The sequence below is a fragment of the Phocoena sinus genome, chromosome 10, assembly GCF_008692025.1.
Source record: "Phocoena sinus isolate mPhoSin1 chromosome 10, mPhoSin1.pri, whole genome shotgun sequence".
Classification (NCBI taxonomy): domain Eukaryota; kingdom Metazoa; phylum Chordata; class Mammalia; order Artiodactyla; family Phocoenidae; genus Phocoena; species Phocoena sinus.
In genome coordinates, this window is record NC_045772.1 from 4985541 (window position 1) to 5007686 (window position 22146).

At 45.2% G+C, this 22146-nt stretch overlaps 1 pseudogene; it reads left to right on the forward strand.

The window, feature by feature from the left end:
• Positions 1 to 19771: 19771 nt before the first annotated feature.
• LOC116760041 lies at positions 19772 to 20201 on the forward strand (annotated as a pseudogene).
• The last annotated feature ends 1945 nt before the right edge of the window (positions 20202 to 22146 follow it).

A 22146-nucleotide genomic window follows, 5' to 3' on the forward strand; every position in this document is an offset into this window, starting at 1 on the left:
TAAAATTATGGATGTGTGTGTGTCAGCCGAATAAAGAAGTTCAAAAATATTGAGATGAAAGCATTTACGATGGTTCTTATCACTCTAAGCCTCCCTTTTTTTTTTTCTTTTTGCGGTACGCGGGCCTCTCACTGTTGTGGCCTCTCCCGCTGCGGAGCACAGGCTCCGGACGCGCAGGCTCAGCGGCCATGGCTCATGGGCCCAGCCTCTCCGCGGCATGTGGGATCCTCCCGGACCGGGGCACGAACCCGTGTCCCCTGCATCGGCAGGTGGACTCCCAACCGCTGCGCCACCAGGGAAGCCCTAAGCCTCCCATTTTTGGACGCCGGCTATGTTCCAGGCTTTATGAGTCCGCTTTGCCTTTCTGTTTCATCCTCACATTCCCTGCCTGCTCGCAGACTCAGGAAGGAGAATCTTTGATATGCAAACAGCTTGGTTTTGCCGGAAAGATGTAGAAAGAGCCCCCCAGCACTTGGCTCTGCTAAGTTCCTAACATGAAAAGCTCTGCTCTTTGGAAACAAGAGCCAATAGGTCACCGTCCCTGGAAATGAAGTCTGTGCTCCTGGTAGTGATTAGTGAGGCTGTGACCAAGCCGGGCACCCGGGGGGGCCCTCATGTCATGGCTCTGCCACTGATCAGCTCATGGGGCTGCGTGGGTGGCTTCCGTTTCTGCACCTCCATCTTGGTGTCAGTAGAATGGGGACATGGCGGCAACTGCTTCAGAGGATCAAATGAGATCATCAGAGTGCCTGGCCGCCTGGCATGCCACAAGAGCATCTGTGATGATGAGAGACACTGGTCCCTGGGGCCGTACCTCACATCCTGCTTTTCTGTACCTACCCGCTAAATCAACGGGTCCCGGGGCCCTTGGTGACCAACGGAAAACTCCTTAGAAGGGTTGACACTACCGTGACACCACACTGAGATTGCAGTGCCAGGGCGGATATGACTGCAGACACCGTTCCTCATTCACTCACGGATGTGCCAGCATTGTTCGCAGCCCTGGTGCCCATCGGTCCCTGGGAGACACAGAGGCCACCGACTCCAGGTGCTGCCCTGATCAGAGCAGGGCAGGGAACCCTCAGCAAGAGGGGGCAGCGTGTCTCTGGGCTGCATTTTCACATCATTTCTCTCTAATCGTTTCCTTGAGATAATGTACATTTATTATTACAACTTGCTGGGCTTTATTCCTAATTCACAGAAATGCATCAGCGGCCCAGAAGTGGTTCATTCCAATGTGAACGTGTGGTCAAGACAGAGAATGGTGACCAGAATGTAGAATAAGTTCGCAATCGTGAACCGGCAGTAAGAAGGGGCTGTGCGGGTCCTGGGAAAATGAATCTGCCTATACGAGGGTTTTGCACAAGCTGCCGAAAAACGCGAGCATGGATTCAAATATGTAAGTTCAAGTATCTGAAAAATTGATTTCATCGTACCAGCGAACTCTTGTCCCCAGGCCTTGGAATACTGCTGGTGTGAGAGTGTCAAACAGTGGCCCGAAGCAGAAGAAGATTTCACTTCTTTAAAAAAAAAGGTAGAGATCCGTCTGGTGAAGCAACAGAGTTTTTTGGAACAAGTGCAAAACGAGACCTGCCAGTGCAAAATTGAGTCCTTTTACTAATAAAGGCTGAAGTAACATGAGAACTCCATCATTCAAAGCTGCCCTCTCTGTAGCAACAGCAGAGGAAGTGAAGTTACTGCTTCTTAATGAGCCCCAGGGTGAGTGCCAGATATCACACTCAGGGAGAAAACCAAGAGAAGCGCCTGCAGAGTCCTCTATCAAATGATGCTTTGGGATGTTGTGTGACGGCAAGTACGTGACGCGTAACAGCCATTCCTATGCGTTGCCTGCCAGCACATGCTCTTCTTCACCCAGGAAAATCCTCGCTGTGATGAGGACGTATCAGCCCCTGGCAGGATGGAGACAGATGACAGTGGTTACGAAGGCAGTTCCAGCCTCCAGGGCCACATTCACTGGGCAAGCGCTGGGGCTGGGAAGCCCTCAAGGCACTTTACAAGAATCAAGCAAACTTTATTTTTATTTATTTTTTATTATCATAGTTTATTTATCTAATATTAATAATTAAATATTAATATTTAATTAGCTAATTAAATATTATCTCATATTAATGTTTATCTAATAAAAATACTTTTATTATGCACATTTGGCAAGCCCAAGGCCCATGAGGGTGTGGAGCTGGCCCCAGGTGACACGGCTGGTTAGCAGAGGAGAGATGGCCGCCAAGACGGCTGCGTCCACACACACCCTTACGGCCATGCCAGCCTCTGCCCAAATGTGAGTGACAAGTGGATTTTTCCTCCTTTTCTTTTTTTCTGGCCACGCCGTGCAGCTTGTGGGACCTTAGTTCCCTGACCAGGGATCGAACCTGGCCCATGGCAGGGAAAGTGCCGACTGCTAACCACTGGACTGCCAGGGAAGTCCCGGATTTTTCCTCCTTGACTGTAGGCCCACATTTCAGAAGAAGAGGCTTCTCACGAAGTTAAATTAGTATTCTTTTCTGGTAGCCATGGTGTGGATTGGAAAAGGCACGTTAGAATCGGTTCTGACCCGGCACCAGCTCTGAACAGCAAGAAAGGAAGTCGCTAAGTGAAGAGGTTGCCAATACACTTACCTTTTATTTATTGCAAAGAGTTAATAGTCCAACCGTGGCCTGGTCCTGCTCACTATACAAGGAAAAATCACAAATAATCAATGCGACCAAGCACAGATGCTGAGCTGGCGTCTTTCACTCTGCTGAATTAATTATAACTCTCTCATGGGAGTTTTGAGATGTGAACAGAGATAAGACTTTACTTCTTTTTTTTTTTTTTTGCCATACGCGGGCCTCTCACTGTTGTGGCCTCTCCCGTCGCGGAGCACAGGCTCCGGACGCGCAGGCTCAGCGGCCATGGCTCGTGGGCCCAGCCGCTCTGCGGCACGTGGTATCTTCCCGGACCGGGGCACGAACCCGTGTCCCCCGCATCGGCAGGCGGACTCTCAACCACTGCGCCACCAGGGAAGCCCAAGACTTTACTTCTTGGCACAGATAAAGCAAGAAAAGGCCATTCCTAGGATGTCAGGTGGATCATTTGCATACCTTGAAGTTCTGTTTAATATCTATTTAGCATCATCACAACGCTGGCTCTGTCATTTCAGGACAGAAAAGTCACATAGGCCTTACAGAGACCACCATCCTGAGAACTGTTGGAAAAAGGAATCGAAGATTGGACACATTTAAAAAATCACATCCACAAGCTGCGAAAGGATGTGAAACGTTTCCGGAATATTTCCTGTGTGCAGGAAACAAGTGTGTCAGGGGTCCACTCATTGCTGCCCCCTGCACTGAAAAGCCCCACTTTCCAGTGTCTGGGGGTCTGGCAAAGTGGCAGAGTTCATTTTCTAGGAGGTTTAGATTAGGTTTGTATTTATGCTGCATATAATATATCTGGAATCTCTCCATAACAATCTGTCTGGCCCCGTTTGACTTGAGCCTCCATAATCGTTAGAAAGAGTCACCGTGGGCTCCCTGCCATCGTCAGAGCCTGGTTCTTCTGAGTTGAGATTTTCTAATTCAGTAGAAATAACAAACTAGGAAAGAAAACTAATGTACGAGTCAATCTCTCCATTCTCCAGAAGGCGATAGACACCTTCATAGAAATTTAGAATGATTTAATCTCTCAAACTTACAGGAAACAGTCGTTATTATTAACTTTTATAGCATTGCCTGTGCTTTATTTGCTTTTAAAAAGTGGGCTGATGTTCTAGAGAAAACAGCTCCCCAGATTGTTGGGGAGGGGGATCTGCTCCCCCTTTCTCCTTCGAGTCACCCCTCGGGGCATCACAGCTGGGCCCCAGCCTCAGGACCCAGGGGTGGGGGGTGGTTCCTGAATCTGGTCTGGGCTGGTCCTCCCACCCCCAGACTGACACCGACCCCCACTCAGCACTTCAGTCTGGAAGTCAGACTTGACATTTCTCTCTCCCTCGTCTTCTTTTCCTGATTCATCACCAGATCTTGGAGACTTTACCTCTTCACAGTATCTGGAGTCTGACCCTCTCCTTGCATCTCCACGGCTGCCCCGATCTGAGCCCCATCCCTCTGCTGGACCGTGCAGACCGCATCCTGCCAGATGTGCTCTGAATGCCCCCAAAGCCGTTTCCAGTCACCTGCCTGAGTGGCTGTTTCTAAGTGAGAATCCGCTCTCTCCTCTGCATGGGAAAGCTCTCCATCACAGGTCCTGCTCTAGACTCTTCTGTATTAACACATCGAATCCCACAGCAAACCTGTGAGGAAAGTGGCTCTGTTTGGGCTGCCTTGAAAGCCGAGGTGTGGTGCAGGCTGGCTCGCAGGAAGCAGGAGGGGGGGCATGGGGAGAGTAGGGCAGGCGAGGAGGGACACCGCGGGCACTTGCGAGCTGCCCACCTGGACGACAGGAAGTGCCCCTGCCCATTGGCTGAGGACTGTCCTGAGGGGCGGTGACTCCCCTACATTTGCAGGCTCCCCAGAGGGAAGGCCAGGTGAGTTCCCCCCACCCCAGCTTCAGCGAGAGCCCTGAAGGGCTGGGCACCAGCAGTGGCCTGGCTGAGACTGACTGAGGTTGTGCGGGGGTCTGGGGCAAAACAATCTCTTAGACCAGAAGATGCTGCTGTGATCTCCATTTTGCAGATGTGGAAACAGAGGTCCAGGGCAGTCAGTGGCTTTCTCAAGGTCATGCATCTGTTAGAATAAAGACCCAAGCCGTTCATCTGGTCTGCAGTATTCCTGGCCCCATCGGACCTGCTGAAAGATTCATGCCCACAGGAAGCAGCCCTCACCCAGTGACCGGTGAGGGGTGGTGTATAAATACCCCACCTCCCTCACCCCTCTGAGGCATCATTGGGACATGTGATCTAAAGCAGCTCCCACGGAATATAAAGCCACTTAGCTGCAGCCTTGATCGTGTTCCTCAACAACAGGCCATCCCATGGCTGCATCTTAGTCACTGGTCCCTTTCGGCCCTTGGAGCTGTCCTTTTAGATGAGTGGGCCAAGGACCCGGGGCCAGGCCTCTTTGGCGCCTCTGTCAGTAATAAACTGTCTGACTCAAAAAGTGGCTCATTGTGTCCGCAGTGGCTGAATCTGTCAGTCAGGCCTCAACCAGTGTGCAGCGTGCTTCTGTAAAGCCCAAACTAAGACAGCCTCCTATGTGTTCTGTACGCACTGTTCTAGAAAGATATAAACAGAACCACATTCCCTGGGGCTAAATCAAGCACTTGAGGTTTTTATTATAAATGAACTTTGATTTAAAGGTAAATGTTAAGTAGTTCATTGAGTGGTGAGCTGAGAGTTTGTCCATGGATGTCAAGGGTGGGCTGGTGCCTGCGTCTGAGAAACGCCTGCCTCCTGGTCCGAGGGGTTCCCATCGTCACTGCCGTAGCTGAAAATCCCAAAGTCCTCCCATTTCCCTTCTAATAAAGCCCAACCTTCTTACCTGGTCTGCATTACCTGCTGCCTCTGCCCAGATGTTCCTGCCCTTTCTTCATGTTGCTGACTCCTTACCACGCCCCTCTTAGCTGGCACATTTCCTCCCCAGAGACCTTCCTGGCCACCCACCCTAACCAGGCGTCCCTAATGACACACAGGGCGCCTGGAACTATCCATCCCTCCATCTACCCTCAGGCTTCCCAAAAGATTTGAGGTGGCACACGAATTCTATTTCCTTGTCCCTATGGTGTCCCCAGGCATAAGGTGCTCCACTGATTTTATAGTAGTTTTTCAGGAAGATCATAAACGCTACTATAAATGAAAGAGTTGAAAAAAAAACCTCTGACCAGTTCACACCCCACCCACACCATCCTATCCCAATTTCTGAACTGCTCTCTGTTTACCACCGTCAAAATTGGACGCTAAAATTTCTTCTGAATCACACTTGGCTGTCATGGTGGCGTATCACAGCACACTGCTGTTTCCCAGATCCTGTGTTTGTGATCGGACCTCTTCCTTACTTTCAGAATGGCTGGTTTGAGTCTGTGCTGCATCGAGGATTCCTAGGGTTTGGAGTGGGAGCCGAGTTTCATTTTCCCCCTTAATTGAATGACTTATCACTAGGAGTGAAAACAGCTTCTTCTGAAAGGTAGCTGGAAGCTATCGACAGAGGGATATTTGGCTCCTGAGTGATCTTCCTTTTGAGAAATGAATTGGTCACCAGAACGTCTCCAAGCCTTGGAGCACCTGGAATCTCTTCTGAGAGGTTTGGCGGTGTCCTCTGTCTTTAATGCGTTGACAGGTGTGTGAGGAGAATGGGACTTATACACAGAATTAACTTTCAATCTTTTTGTCTGTTATTGCAGCTCAGGGGAAAATTCACAGAATTTGAAGGGTGTGTTTGTGATGGTGTGACACAAAATATATTCTAAGAAGTAACGGCAAAATTCATTTTGGGGGGGCGAGTAGGGGAAGTGGCTCAAAGACAGAGGCAAACATTGTCTTGAATAATTGAAACGGAAGCATTCCTGCGGGTCTATGGTTTTGCCAATTAAGAGAGACAGGCTGTGAGTATAAAGATGCTGAGATAGATTAGATTACTGTTCCAGAATCTTCAGCCCCTGCCCCAAACCTGTGGGTGAGTATACTTCTCTGCCTCATTGATGCCGAGCTGATCGTGGGACTTCGGTTCTGTAGTGAGCGGTCCTAATTCTCTGCTCCTCGACCTGAGGCTTAGCTGCGGAACTGTTTTGGTCACAAAGATATCAGTGGATGTGTTGCAGCAAAGCCTGGAATGTGCCTGTGAAGTGTGTTACTTTGGAGATTCTGCCATCCCGTGAGCAGAGCCTCCCCTTGGGTAGCTGCTGCCTCTATAGCCTGCACCCCTGAATGAACACATGAGGGGCACACCTGCATTCAGCCTGCAGCTTAGGGTTAAGCCCAGCCCAGTCATTGCCAGCTGACCTCCCACCAATCACAGGCACATGAGAGAAAATAAAATGGTGTTTAAGCCATGAGTTTTGGAGCAGTTTGTTATGCAGCATTATTATGATTATAGCTGACTGATACAAATACCGGCACAGCTTCAAATATAAGTCTCAAATTAAAAGACACAAAAGAAACCCACCAAAGTGCAGCCTTGACATGTGATTGAGCAGCTGACCATGCGGTCTACTCTGCATCAGGCTTTATTTCTATAAGGATGATTCATGATTCTTCCAGGCAACATGGAGGAACCGACTAGGAGAGAACTTTTGTTTTTAATGCTTCATCATCTTGTCCTAGTGTAATGTTGTGATTTATAATAAGAAATATATATTTGATCTTCATACCACCTCCTAGCACAGAGTTCCTAAATCTCTTGGTATTTCCTAAGTGATAAGAGTGTTAAACGTTTAAAGAGGGGCTTCCCTGGTGGCACAGTGGTTGAGAGTCCGCCTGCCGATGCAGGGAACACGGGTTCGTGCCCTGGTCTGGGAAGATCCCACATGCCGTGGAGCGGCTGGGCCCGTGAACCATGGCCGCTGAGCCTGCGCGTCCGGAGCCTGTGCTCTGCAACGGGAGAGGCCACAACAGTGAGAGGCCCGTGTACCGAAAAAAAAAAAAAAGTGAAAAGAGTATCTTTCATTATTCATAAGAAGCTCCTTTCGACCACACTTGAGTTTATGCTAATAGGGTGACTTTTGGAAAGTCCCTAATAATGGGGGCTGGTGATCAGAGGGTTGGAACTTTCAGGCTCCTTCCACTACCTTTGACTTTCAGGATGGGGAGACGGATTGAAGCTTGGGTTAATCACCAATGGCTAATGATTTAATCAATCATGGCTATGTGATGAAACCTCCATAAAAATCCCTAAAGTATGGGCTTCCAGGATGCTGAATGGATGGAGGTGTTGGGAGGATGGTGCCCCCAGAGAGGGCATGGGAGCTCCGTGCCCCTTCATCCCCACCTCGCCCTTTGCATCTCGGCCGTCTGGCTGTTCCTAAAGTATATCCTTTATCATACACCAGTAATCTAGTAAGTAAACTGCTTTCTGAGTCCTGTGAACCCCACTAGCAAATTCTCAAACCTGAGAAAGGAGTCATGGGAACCTCCAATTTATAGTGAGTCCGTCAGAAGCACAGGTGACAGCCTGGGACATCTTGGGGTGGCGTGGCAGTCTTGTGGGACTGAGCCCTTAACCTATGGGGTCTGTGCTCACTCTGGGTAGAGAGTGTCAGAGTTGGGTTAAATTGTAGGGCGCCTTGCCAGTGTCTGCAGAGAATTGGAGAACTGTTTGGTGTGGAGCAAAAACCCCACACATTTGGAGGTCAGAGTATTAAGACGCACAGAAGGAAGCAGAGTTTCCCTTTAGAGTGTGGAGAGAAGAAACAGAAGGTTTTTACTTTCATTTATTAAAAAAAATTAAAGAGAAATCAAGTGTGCACATTTAGGGTCAAAGTGAAATGCTTGTGGTGATACCAGTATCCACAGATGAACTAGGTGACAAGGACAGGCTGAGGTCACAGCTCGGGCCTCTGCAACCAGGTCACCTCTGAGCAGGGGGATGGACTCATTGAGTTTTAAAATGGAAAGTCCCACATCCCAGGAAGCCCTCAGTCCTGGGGAAAGCGGGAGAGTGGTCATCCTATGCCCCACCCTAGGCCGGGGGACGCGGAGGATCTTTGACACCGATTGTGTCATTGTGTCACCGATTGTGTCACCGATTCACTCATTTTGGAAACGTTTGAAAGAGTACGTGTTTCAGGATGATAGAAGTAAACAGTAAACAAGATGAAAATAGATGAAGACATTAGGATAGAAATTAAGATGCTGAACGTGGTTTATGAAACACACACTACTCCTTACCTTCCTTCTTCAAACCCACGAGCATGGCTTTAGAAAATGTGGATTTTTTTTTTTTTTTTTTTTTTTTTTTTTTTTTGCGGTACGTGGGCCTCTCACTGCTGTGGCCTCTCCCATCGCTCCGGATGCACAGGCCCAGCAGCCATGGCTCACGGGCCCAGCCACTCCGCGGCATGTGGGATCCTCCCGGACTGGGGCACGAACCCATGTCCCCTGCATTGGCAGGCGGACTCTCAACCACTGCGCCACCAGGGAAGCCCGAAAATGTGGATTTTTAAGAGATATGAATCCATGAGGACAAAGAGAAAAGGAGAAGATACAGTGGAAATAAGATCTGGGAAGCAGGAAGGAAAATGGACATGAGTATACTGATCTAACCACAATCACAGTAGGAACGGGAGGAAGAGAGGAAGCTTGTGTGTGTGTATGTGTGTGAGAGAGAGAGAGAGAGACAGAGAGAGAGACAGACAGAGAGAGAGAAGATTGTGTGGGGTTTGCAGCCACGACAGGGAACTGAATCATCACCTTCCAGATTTAAATAATCCCTAAATCTAAGTAATCAGTAACAACATAAGGGTACTATTTATAGATTTGAAGGTAAATGTAAAAAAAACCAGGCAGGAATCCATGTCTTGTGGAAGCAGGAATCCCGCAGGGGGTAAGTGTTGCTGTGTTTGGGAAGGAATCATTGTACAAAGACTTGATTCTTTTTTTTAAATAAATTTATTTACTTTATTTATTTATTTCCGGCAGTGTTGGGCCTTCACTGCTGCATGCGGGCTTTCTCTAGTTGTGGTGAGCTGGGGCTACCCTTTGTTGTGGTGCGCGGGCTTTTTATTGCGCTGGCTTCTCTTGTTGCGGAGCATGGGTTCTAGGCACTCAGGCTTCAGTAGTTGTGGCACTCAGGTTCAGCAGTTGTGGCTCATGGGCTCTAGAGCGCAGGCTCAGTAGTTGTGGCGCACAGGCTTAGTTGCTCCGCGGCATGTGGGATCTTCCCGGACCAGGGCTCGAACCCATGTCCCCTGCATTGGCAGGCGGATTCTTAACCACTGCGTCACAAGGGAAGTCCAAATCTTGATTCTTTAATCTATGTTCATATAAAACAGATAAAAGCAAAAGCATTGAGTAGAGGACCACAAAGGAACACATAGAGATGGTACAAAAATATGGCAATCCATTGTGGATTTGACTTACATTTTCTTGATTGCTAGTATGAAATAAAATTCATATTTTATGGCAAGACAAGAACAATTTAAACATAAAAAGTTTTTCTCCGCTCTTTGGCCTCCTCTCTCCCCACACTGTGCATTGTGTATCGACCAAACCTCCCCATCAGCAGAAATATATGCTCAATCATGAAAAGCAACATTCTCCCAGAATCAACAAGACAGCTCCTTAAAAGATAACATTCCTGGGCTTCCCTGGTGGTGAAGGGAATAAATAAATAAATTTATATAAAAACAATAACATTCCTTCTTGATCTTGATCTTGCAAAGGGCCATGAGGATGCTTAGATCCAGATCGTGTCAACTGTCAATAATATGTCGTTTAAGTTACCACAGAGCACTGAGAAGAGTTCCCTGTGCTATACAGTAGGTTCTCATTAGTTATCTATTTTATACACAGTAGTGTATATATGTCCATCCCAAATGGGAAGCAAATCCAAAAAAGAGGGGATATATATGTATACGTGTAGCTGATTCACTTTGCTGTACGGCAGAAACTAACACAACATTGTAAAGCAATTATACTCCAATAAAAATTAATAACAAAAACAAAACTCAGATTGCCACAACACAGGACAAACATATACAAGTTATGCTGTTTCCAACCTTAATTACTTCTTGAAAGTTTTATCATGAAATACAGTCTGAAAAGAACGTACAACATGTTTGTGGTAAAATTTAGGAATAACAATATATATGTGCTTGGAATCATCATCAAGATTCATGAAAAAAATAACACTTCATTGAACGTTCAGCCTTCTGTCTCACAAAACTTACCTGTGTCTTAACTTCTAAGGGGCAGAACAGTTCTCAGCGCTTTCTGGAGGCTGCTCCTGGGTTATGATCCTCAATTTGGCTCAAATAAACATTTCTATTTCTTTCTTAGATCAACTGATTAATTTTTCGTCGACACTAGTGAGCCTGAACATTTCTTTATCAGTTTGCTGGCCTTTGGGCTTCCCCGTCTAAGAACCGACTCTTCACTATCTTTCCTCATTTTCCTGTCGAATGACTTTTTTTTCTTATTGATTGGTGGGCATTCTCCATACATTCTGTCTGCTAATCCTTCCTGGTTATAACTTACGCAATTATCTTTTCTCATCTTCACTCTGGCTGGCCTTCATTTTATGTTGTGTGTGCATGTGTGTGTGTGTGTGTGTGTGTGCGCGTATGTGCAGGAGTGCAAAGAAGTTCACCATATCGATGAACTGAATTTATCAATCCCCTCCATGTAGCTTGAGTTTTAGTGTCTCGTTTAGGGGATGCTTCCCAGCCCTATGGTAAAAATGATGTACTTCTACACTTTCTTCTAAAGGTTTCAGAATTTTGCTACTCACTCTTAGATCTTTAATCTATGTATAATTGATTTTTTTTTTTTGCGGTACGCGGGCCTCTCACTGTTGTGGCCTCTCCCGTTGCGGAGCACAGGCTCCGGACGCGCAGGCTCAGCGGCCATGACTCACGGGCCCAGCCGCTCCGCGGCACGTGGGATCTTCCCGGACCGGGGCACGAATCCGCGTCCCCTGCATCGGCAGGCAGACTCTCAACCACTGCGACACCAGGGAAGCCTGTACAATTGATTTTTGCATAGTGTATAGAAATAAATATGCCACAGCCTTCAATCCAGCAGGGAAAAGTAAAAAGAATTAATGAACTTGAAAAAAAAAGAATTAATGAACTTGAAGTATACCTGAAAAAATTATCCAGAACACAGTGCAGTGAGAAGAAGTGACAGAAATATGAAGTAGACTGAGAAACATAGATAATGTACAGAGATCACAGACTGAGAAGGAATAATAGCCTGGCCGCTGTGTTCCGGAAGAGTAGTGAGTGTGTATGGCTGAGCAACACTTGGGATGTTTATTGACAAATTTCCGGAACTAATGTGAGAGATCAATCCTTGGAATCAGGAAACCCAATCACTTCCAAACAGAAGAGATAAGAGAAATTCACACTCAAAGTGGGAAAACTGGAGGGAGGGGGAGAGAGAGGGAGGCAGCGGGGGAGAGAGAGGGAGGCAGCAGGGGAGAATGAGAAGAATGGCTGTTTCTCACTAGCACAAAGCACGGTCTGAAGACAGCGGAAAATACCTTCAACATGCAGGAAGAAATGAACTACCTCTCCAGCAAAAATGCCTTTTAAGAATGAAGATAAAATAAAGACATCTTCAAACATTCAAAAAACCGCAAGCGTTTCCCCCCATGGGCCTTCGTTAGAATTCAAGCAGAAGAAAGTGCTTTTGAGTGGAAGGCCAGATGAATAAGAAACAAGGATGGGCAAACACAGAGGTGAATATTCTGGCAAAATTGATTATGTAGAAAAACAGCATTTCATGGGGTTGTAAATTTTGTATGAGTTTACATTATCCGTTAATAATAGAGATCAGAAAAGGAGTGATCACAGTTAAAATGGTTTAGGTTCTTGTGTTGTTTAAGATAAAGAGTAAAGCTTGTGATGAATCTCAGAATTCCTTATTAAAATTACTAGAGTAATGACTGAAGGAAGAAAAATGGAATATAACTTCCAAATTAATAAAGAGAGAAAATGTAAAGAGGAAAAAGAACTTAATCCAAAAGAAATCAAGGAAGGATCAAAAAAGACAGAATTGGTGGGACAATTTGAAAGCACCTAATGTGTTGGCAGAAATGAATCCAAATCGAACTATAATTACGATAGATACAAATAAAGTAAACTTGTAAACTCTACAGTTAAAAGATAAAGATTGTCGTATTGGATTTTTTAAAAATCTAGCTACGTGCTATTAACACGTATTAACATGCCCTAAGACATAAGGGCATAAAAAAATGGAACGCCACTCACTAAAAGAAAGCTTATACGTGTATCGATACAAGACCAATTGATTTTAATGTAAAACATTTTACTGGACATTAAAAGTGCCACTTATAATGATAAACAGTTCAATTAACTAGGAATATATAACAATTAAAATGTACGTACTTAATAATAGACCAACAAAACATATAAAACAACAATTGACAAAATTATAAAGAGAGAAATTCACCAATGTTGGGAACTTTTAAGATACCTCTCTCAGCAATTGTTAGATTAAGCAGATGAAAATTTAGGAAAAGTAGAGAATAGTTAAATAATAAAATCACTAAACCTTATATAAAGTTTCATATATATATATAACTATATATATGACTGTAGACATATATATAACTGTATAGACAACTGTAGAATACAAATTCTTTTCAAGCACACTTGGGCATTTATGAAAATGGACCATGAACTGGATCATTCTCTGATCACAATGCCTTTAAGTTTGAATAAATAATCTCTAGATAATTAGAAAAGATCTAGGTTTGGAAATAAAAAATATACTTCCACATAATTCATGGCTCAAAGATTAAACTATAATGAAACTTATAAAATAATTGAAGACAAAATACTAAATATCAAAACTTGAGGGATGCGGTGAAAATAGTATTTAGAGGGAAATTTATAGCCTCAAATGCTTATCTTATGTGGAGGGACAAACAGGATTGTCTAGCAAATGGCTCTGGACATTCGTGTGATCTACTACAGATATTCCTGTGAGCAGGGGCTCTCCTTCTTCCAGCGGCACAAATCCAACACCTCACTTGATCCCCAAGGCTAGCAGCTAGCATTCCAAGACAACCCCCCGCACAGACAGTGTTTACTCTGGGCTTCTTGCTGCCGAAGCCCCAAGAGTGCGTTCTCTGCAGCCATACTGGTTTTTCATGTCTGACTACAAAAAGATGGAGAAGCGGGCAGGGATCATGCCTCCCATAAAATGTAATCCATGGCATGTCCAGCAGCCCAGCTCAGGGCTGAGAGAGCCCCTGTGAGGCTACCAGAGTACCAGGCACTGTGAGTCTTTTCTTACCAGCCTTGGACTTGAGAGATTCCTCAAAAATCCTGTCCTTTAATCCCACACAGATGGAATTGTGGTATTTGCCTTCTCCCTCTTTGCCGTAACTCCACAAGAAGAAAGATGAAAACGGATGAGAACAAATTAAATGAGAGAATGTAAAGGAAAGGGAAGTTGATCAGGATTACCACCCTCCAAAGGGCACTTAACACCATGTGGCACCCACCCTCTGCTCACCCAGACCGTGATTCTCTGACTGTCCTAGAAAACGGTTCTGCACTTGCTTCTCTTCCTCAAATCTTCATCTCCTCCTCTTCACCTCTTCATCCCTCTGAGCTAATGACCTTCCTTCTTGTTAGGTGCTAAATTGTGTGTCCCCCCCCCAGATTTGTGTGTTGAAATACTAACCCCTAGGACCTCAGAATGTGACTGCATTTGGAGACAGTGTCTTCAAAGAGGTGCTAAGGTTAAATGAGGTCATATGGATGGGCCCTCATCCAATATGAATGGTGCCCTTATAAGAAGAGGAGATTGGGATACATGCTCAGACATGTATCAGACATTCACTCAGACATGCTGAGTGAAACCATCTATAGAAGCTGAGGAGAGAGGCCTTGGAAGGAACCAACCCTGCCGACACCTGGATCTCACACTTGCAGTCTCCAGCACAATGGATTTCTGTCGTTTGAGCCGTCCGATCATGTGGTACCTTATTCTGGTCACCTGAGCAAGCTCACACACTCCTTCTTTCACCAGGAAAACAGAAGCAACAAGAGGAGATATGCCATTAGCTCCTGCCACCTCACCTGCCCACACCCCACACCTCTGCTTCTCTCCTGTGACTGTGGAAGACTTCCCGTGCTCCTGGTGGACCAGCTCCTCCCCCACTGTCTCTAGATCCTTCTCCCACTGAGGTCCCTCCCCCACTCCACATCCTCATTCTGGCCATTCTACCATCTTTCTCTTGCTTCATCAATTTTTCCTTGGTCACATCAGCATACAAACATGATGTTATTTTCCCATCTTATAAAGTGGCTCCTGAGCCCGCTGTCTCTCCCTCCCCCGGCCACTGCCCACTCTCCCCTTCCCTTGCACAGTAAAACTCGTGGCAAGAGGTGTGTCCATACTCACTGTCTCTTAGCCAATCTCCCTCCTCCAATTTTCTCTCTGCCCAGGTTCCCTTCTCTTTTTTAAAACTTTGTGTTGAGAAATATAATGCACATACAAAGCACACAAAACACAAGTGTGTGCTTTATTAAATAACTATGAAAGGAAACATCCGTGTGATTACTACTCGGGTTGAGAACCCCTCTGTTGCCTGTAATCTAGAAGACTAGGCATGTTATCTCTTCCTCGTGATGGACCCTCTCCCTGCCTTGGGGTATTATTATCCTGAAGTTTGTAGTAGTAATTGTCTCATTTTTCTTGGCACACTTATCACCTAGTATGTACCCATAAGAAATAAAGTTAAGTCTTTCCTGGTTTTGAACTTTGTATAAAGAGATTATATGATACACGTTCTTTGTGTCTTCTTTCACTCATTACGATGTTTGGAAGACTCATCCTTGTAGGAGTAGCTCATTGATTTTCATCGCTCTGCAGGAGCAGTTCTCAAAGTGGGTCCCCAGAGCAGCCGCATCAGTGTCACCAGAAGCCTTGTTAGAAATGTAAATTCTTGGGTCCATCCCAGACCTATTGAATGAATCAGAAACTCCGGGGGTGGGGTCAGCCCTCCCAGGAGATTCCGATGTACGCTAAAATTTGAGAATCACTACTAAACATTATTCCAGTTTATTTTTCCAGCCTACAGTTGATGAGTTTTTGTGTTATTTCCAGTTCTTTTGCTGTTATGAACATCACCGCTACGGACAGTCTTACACAGGGTTCCCACAGCACTTGTGCATGAGATTTGGGGGCAGGATTTTTGCTCCGTCCATTTTCACCTTTCCTGATACATGCCAAGATGTTTTCTGAAGGGGTTAGTATCAGCCTGGGTCTAAGCAGAAAACAAAAGACACACTCAATCCAGGTAAATGAGGAGAGTTTGATAACAGAGATGATTTATAACAGTGTCCTGAGAAAAAGCCGTGTTTTCATTAAACTAAAAAACCAGTGGAGCACGGATGTACTTGGGATTGGTTGCAGTGAACATGTTATTCTTAGTTGCACCCAAATAATCTGATATTTTATCCATCAACAATGAGAAGTATTTTCATACATGCCATTTGAGAAATTAGGCTGCAAAAATTTTTGTGACAAAGTTAGTGTTGGATACAAAAACAGACCTCAGGCTCCTGGTGTTTCCTTTCTGGGTTTTCTGCGGCCATTAGTCAGACCCTTGAAATGTTGGTGCCTTAGAAGACCTACTTTGTACATCAACCTAGTGCCTTAGAATGGGATTGAACTTTCTGTAAATGAGTCTTCTAATTATTTTGTTACATTGTGTTCAGAATCTGCTGGAGATCTTTAATCAAAGTATTCATTAAATGGGTGTCAAGAATTTTGAGCTTTGAAATTTTAGCGAATTGTAATTTTTAGAAACAATCCTTGCCAATGGGGAAACATTGAAATTCATCTCTACAAAAGCAAGGGAGGAGCTGAAGGAATTAAATGCTGAGCATTCCAATGTGTTCAAGTTCTGATTTTCACATTCCATAATTGTTTTTGGAATATCTCAACATGTGGGAAGAATCTTTTGGTGAGATTCCTAGTTTTAATTGGATAAATTTATATTCTGTACTGAAATGGGAGGAAATCAAGAAGGCCTACAATTTTGCAGTCTTTAAATTTGATGAAACACTCAAAAGAATAATAAACAAAATTTGAGGGAACGTTTTGGCTTATGAAAATATTTGTCATAGAACGGTAGCCTATTCTGTCAAAACTGAGTTAAAATGACAACTTATGGAGCTATTTGAGCTGGAATATTTATACATTCAATTAAAAAGTAGAATTGAGGGACTTCCCTGCTGGCACAGTGGTTAAGAATCTGCCTGCCAATGCAGGGGACACGGGTTCGAGCCCTGGTCTGGGAAGATCCCACATGCCGCGGAGCAACTAAGCCCGTGTGCCACAGCTACTGAGCCTGAGCTCTAGAGCCCGTCAGCCAAAACTACTGAAGGCTGTGCGCCTAGAGCCCGTGCTCCACAGCAAGGGAAGCCACCGCAATGAGAAGTCTGTGCACCGCTACGAAGAGTAGCCCCCGCTTGCCGCAACTAGAGAAAGCCCGCACACAGCAACAAAGACCCAACACAGCCAAAGATAAATAAATAAACAAGTAAACAAACAAACAAATAAATTTATTTTAAAAATAGAATTGAGAATATCTTCCATTTACTAAAATTTTTCTGAGTTTACCTGGTACCTTAGTACCCATAGGAAGAGGACTTTGCAATTAAAATCTAGTCTACAAAGAAGAGTTGGTGGAAAATATCAACAGATTTAAATTTATCATCACAGAATGCAACTCTGAGTAAGACTGCAAGCGATGTTATGACAAAACAAAGAATAATAAGACCATATTGAAAAAAAGAGCATTCTTCACAAAAATATCAGTGTCATGGCCATAGAACAATATAATAAACTAATTCGTTGGGCCATAAGCAAAGTTTCAGAAAACGCATTAGTTTAATTATCTTATCAACTTGTTCATCTCTCAAAAGCATGCCAGTTTGAACGATGACCATACCCATGAGAAGACTTTGACATGGTGGCCACCTCTCCTCCTCCCTGAAGCCTATTCTTGGCTTCCACGGTTTCCTTCTTCCCTTCTGGCCACTCTTCAGCAGGTCCCCCTCATTTCCTAGACCTCTAAACCACGGACTGCACAGCTCTCAACCCTTTGCCACTTTTTGTTTACACTCTCTTCCTGGTCTGAACCACCATCTGTCTATAAATAACTTTCCAAGGGACCTTTCCCCAGAACTCCAAGATCACATCCAGAGCCAGCTGGATATTCCACTCAAAGGTATGGAAAACGTCCCCCCAGCTCCACTCTCAGTGATGTCCTCCCTAGCAAAGCCCCCTCCACATGCATGTGTAATAAACAATACAGAGAGAACTGTGTACCCTTTACTCCATTCCCCGCACTGGTAACGTCTTACAAACGCATGGTGCACCATCACAGCCAAGATATTGACCTTGATAGAGTCAAGAAACAGAAGAGCCTCCTGTTGCCCTTTTATAGCCACACCCACTTCCCTTCCACCTCAGGGCCTCCTGACATTTTCATTTCTCTGGGATAAGTGTCTGCAGTGCAATCGCTGGGTTGTATGGCTGTTACACTCTTAGTTTTGAAAAGAAATCGTCACACAGTTTTTCAGAGTGGCTGGGCAGATTTGCATTCCCATCAGCAATGTATCCGGGTTATCTGCATCCTCACTGACATTTGGTGTTGTTACTATTTTTTATTTTAGCCATTCTCATATGTGTGTAATGGTATCTCTTTATGGTTTTAATTTTCATTTCCCTAATGGCGAATGATGGTAAACATTTTTTCATGTGTTTACTTGCCATCTGTATAGCCTCTTGGGTGAAATGTCTCTTCATCACGTATTTGGCCCATTTTCTAATTGGGTTGTTTGTTGTTTTACTGTTGAGGCTTTTTTTTTTGTGGTACGCGGGCCTCTCACTGCTGTGGCCTCTCCCGTTGCGGAGCACAGGCTCCGGACGCGCAGGCCCAGCGGCCACGGCTCACGGGCCCAGCCGCTCCGCGGCATGTGGGATCTTCCCGGACCGGGGCACAAACCCGTGTCCCCTGCATCGGCAGGCGGACTCTCAACCACTGCGCCACCAGGGAAACCCAACTGTTGAGTTTTGAGAGTTCTTTATGTTTTGGATACCCGTCTTTTGTAGTCCATTTTCTCCCAATCTCTGGTTTGTATTTTCATACTCTTAACAGAGTTCTTCACAGAGCAAAAGTTTTAAATTGTAATGGAGTCCAATTTATCAATTTTTCCTTTTATGGATCATGCTTTTGGTGTTAAATCTAAGATTTCTTTGCCTAGCCCTACACTGCAAAGATTTTATCTATTTAAAGTTTTATATTTTACATTTAAGTCTGTGATCCATTTTGAGATAATATTTGCATAAGATGTGAGACAGATTAAGTTTTGCTTTTTGTTTTTAAACCTATGAATGTTCAATTACTCCAGCACCGTTTGTTGAAAAAGCTATCTTTCCTCCATTGGGTTGCTTTTGCATCTTTGTCAAAAATCAGTTGGACATATTTGTATGGGTCTATTTCTGGGTTCTCTATTCTGTTCCATTGATCTATATGTCTATCCCTCCACCAATATAATACAGTCTTAATTACTGTAGCTATATTACAAGTCTTGAATCGGGCAGACTGATGTATCCCACTTCATTATTCTTTTTTGAAATTGTTTTAGCTATTTCCTTTAGCTAGTTCCTTTGCCTTTCCATATATATTTTAGAATAATCTTCTGTATATCTACAAAAAATCTTGGCTCATCGCCGCGGGGCGCGCCTGGGGTCGGGGGAGGGCGACCCCAGGGCCCTTTCGCATGCCCACAGTTCGCCCAAGACTCGGGGCCGAGAGGAAGCGCTAGAGCCCAGAGTTCTCCCTGGAGTTCGCCCCGCGCCGCCTGCAGGACGCATCTGCCTGGCCCGGCGACCGCCGCTCCCGCCCACCGCCCTGGAGCGCTGAAGGACGTCCACCTGGGCCTGGCCCTGCCCGGCCGCGGCCGCGCTCGCCTGGCCCTCCTCTCGGGCCATTACATTTACTACCATTACGGCTGCGACGGCGTGGACGACCGGGGCTGGGGCTGCGGCTACCGCACTCTGCAAACGCTGTGCTCGTGGCCAGAGGGCCGGCCGGCGGGCGTACCCGAACCGGCTGCAGTGCAGGCGGCCCTGGAGGACATGGGCGACAAGCCCCCCGGGCTCCGGGGCTCTCGGGGATGGATCGGCTGTGTAGAGGCCAGCCTCTGCCTTGACCACTTCGGGGGTCCCCAAGGGCGCCCATGTCACGTGCCCCGTGGAGCAGCGCTTCAGGGGGAACTGGAGAGGCTCTATTCCCACTTGGCAGGGGCCGGGGGGGGGGGGGGGGTGGGCTGTAATGGTTGGAGGGGATGCGGATGCCCAGTCAGAGGCGTTGCTTGGCCCAGGCACGGAAGCCTACGTCCTGGTATTGCACCCTCACTGCTGGGGTGATCCGAAAAACCCCAGTGAACTACAGGCTGCTGGGTGGGTGGGCTGGCGAGAGGTAAGCTCAGCCTTTGACTCCAACTCCTTCTACAACCTGTGCTTGACCAGCTGTGACTCGGAAAAGCAGCTGCCCACCCTGGACTGAGGCTAAGGACCCAGAACTGAGCCGGCTCTAGCGCTGTACCCGTTGAGCTACCCCATCTCAAAGGCAGAGGCTCCCTGATGTCAGACCCCCAGGAAATTCCAGCAGAGCCTGGGATCTTTGGTGTCAATAAAGTGGCAAGGCCCAGCGCCCCGCCCCCCCCCCCAAATAAATCTTGCTTGGGCTTTGATAGACACTGCATTAAACCTGCATATCATTTTCGGGAGAACTGACTCTTTATTGTGTTGATTCTTCCAAACTATTTCACAGTGCGTCTCTTTCTCTATTTAAATCTTTTAAAATTTAATTTAATAAAAGTTAATTTGATCAGGTTTTATTGTTTTCTGCATACAAATCCTGTTCAAATTTTGTTAGATATACATCTATGTATTTTTGAGTGATTGTATATGGTATTATATTTTAAATGTCGCTGACCTTGTGTCCATTGTTAGCATATACAAATAAAATTGATTCCTGTATATTCACCTGCATCTTGTGACCTTGCTGAATTCACTTATTGTTCTAGGAAGTTGTTTTTGTTGTTTTTGGTAAATGCTTTGGGATTTTCTATGTAGACAGTCGGGCCAACTGCAAGTAAGGACAGTTTTATTTCTTCCTTTCCAATCTGAATGTCTTTTATTTCCTTTTTTTTCCTTTCCTCATTGCTCTGGCTAGAACTCCCAGCTCTATGTTGAATGAAAATAGTGAGAGGGAACGTCCTGGCCTTGTTCCCATTCTTGGGGGAAAAGCACACTCAGTCTTGACCATTAAGTATAAAGTTAGCTATTGGGTTTTTGTAGAAACTCCCTATCAAGTTGAGGAAGTTCCCCTCTGTGCTCATTTTTCTGTGACTTTTGATCATGAATGGCAGTTGACTTTTTTTTTAAAGATCTAACTCACATACTATAAAATTCCCTTTTAAAAAGTACACAATTTAGTGGGTTTTAGTATATTCACAATGTTGTACAACCATCAACACTAAGTCTGGAATATTTTCATCCCCCCAAAAAGAAACCCTGTCCCCTTCAGCAGTCACTCTCCCTTTCCTCCTTCTCCCCAGAGCCTGGAAACCAGGACCCTGCTTTCTGTCTCTATGGGTTTGCCTACAGAGGACATTTCATATAAATAAAATCATACAATATGTAGCCCTTGTGTCTCACTTCTTCCACTTAGCATAGTGCCTCCAAGGTTCATCCGTGTGGTAGCACACACCAGCACAGTCAGCCCTCTGTGTTCGTGGGTTCTGCATTTGTGGATTCAACCAACCGTGGATCAAAAATATTTGAAAAATTTCCAGAAAGTTCCAAAAAGCAAAACTTGAATTGTCTGTGCATGGCAACTATTTAGACAGTGTTTACACCGTATTTATCACTATTTATATAGCATTTACATTGTATTAGGTGTTAGAAGAATCTAGAGATAATTTAAATTATATAGGAGGATGTGTACAGGTTATATGCAAATACCATGCCATTTTATATAAGGGACTTGAGCACCCACAGATTTTGGTATCCATGGGGGGTCCTGTAACCAGTCCCCCGTGGCACTGAGGGACAAGAGTGTTTCACTCCTTTTTATGGCTGATTAATATTCCATTGTACTGTGATACCACATTTTGTTGATCCATTCATCAATTGGTGAACATGCAGGTTGGTTCCTTTTTTTTTTTCTATTATGAGTAATGCTTCTGTGAACATTCATGTACAAATGTTCATGTAGACACGTGTTTTCAATTATATTGGGCATATGCCTAGGAGTGGAATTGCTGGGTTATATAGAAACTCTATGTCTAGCTCTTTGAGAAACTGTTCAACGGTTTTACAGTAGCTGCACCATTTTACATTCCCACCAGCTATGTATAAGAGTCCCAGTTTTTCTGCATCTTCACCAACATTTGTTATTGTCTGTCTTTTAGATTATAGCAACACTGGGGAATGTGAAGTGAGAT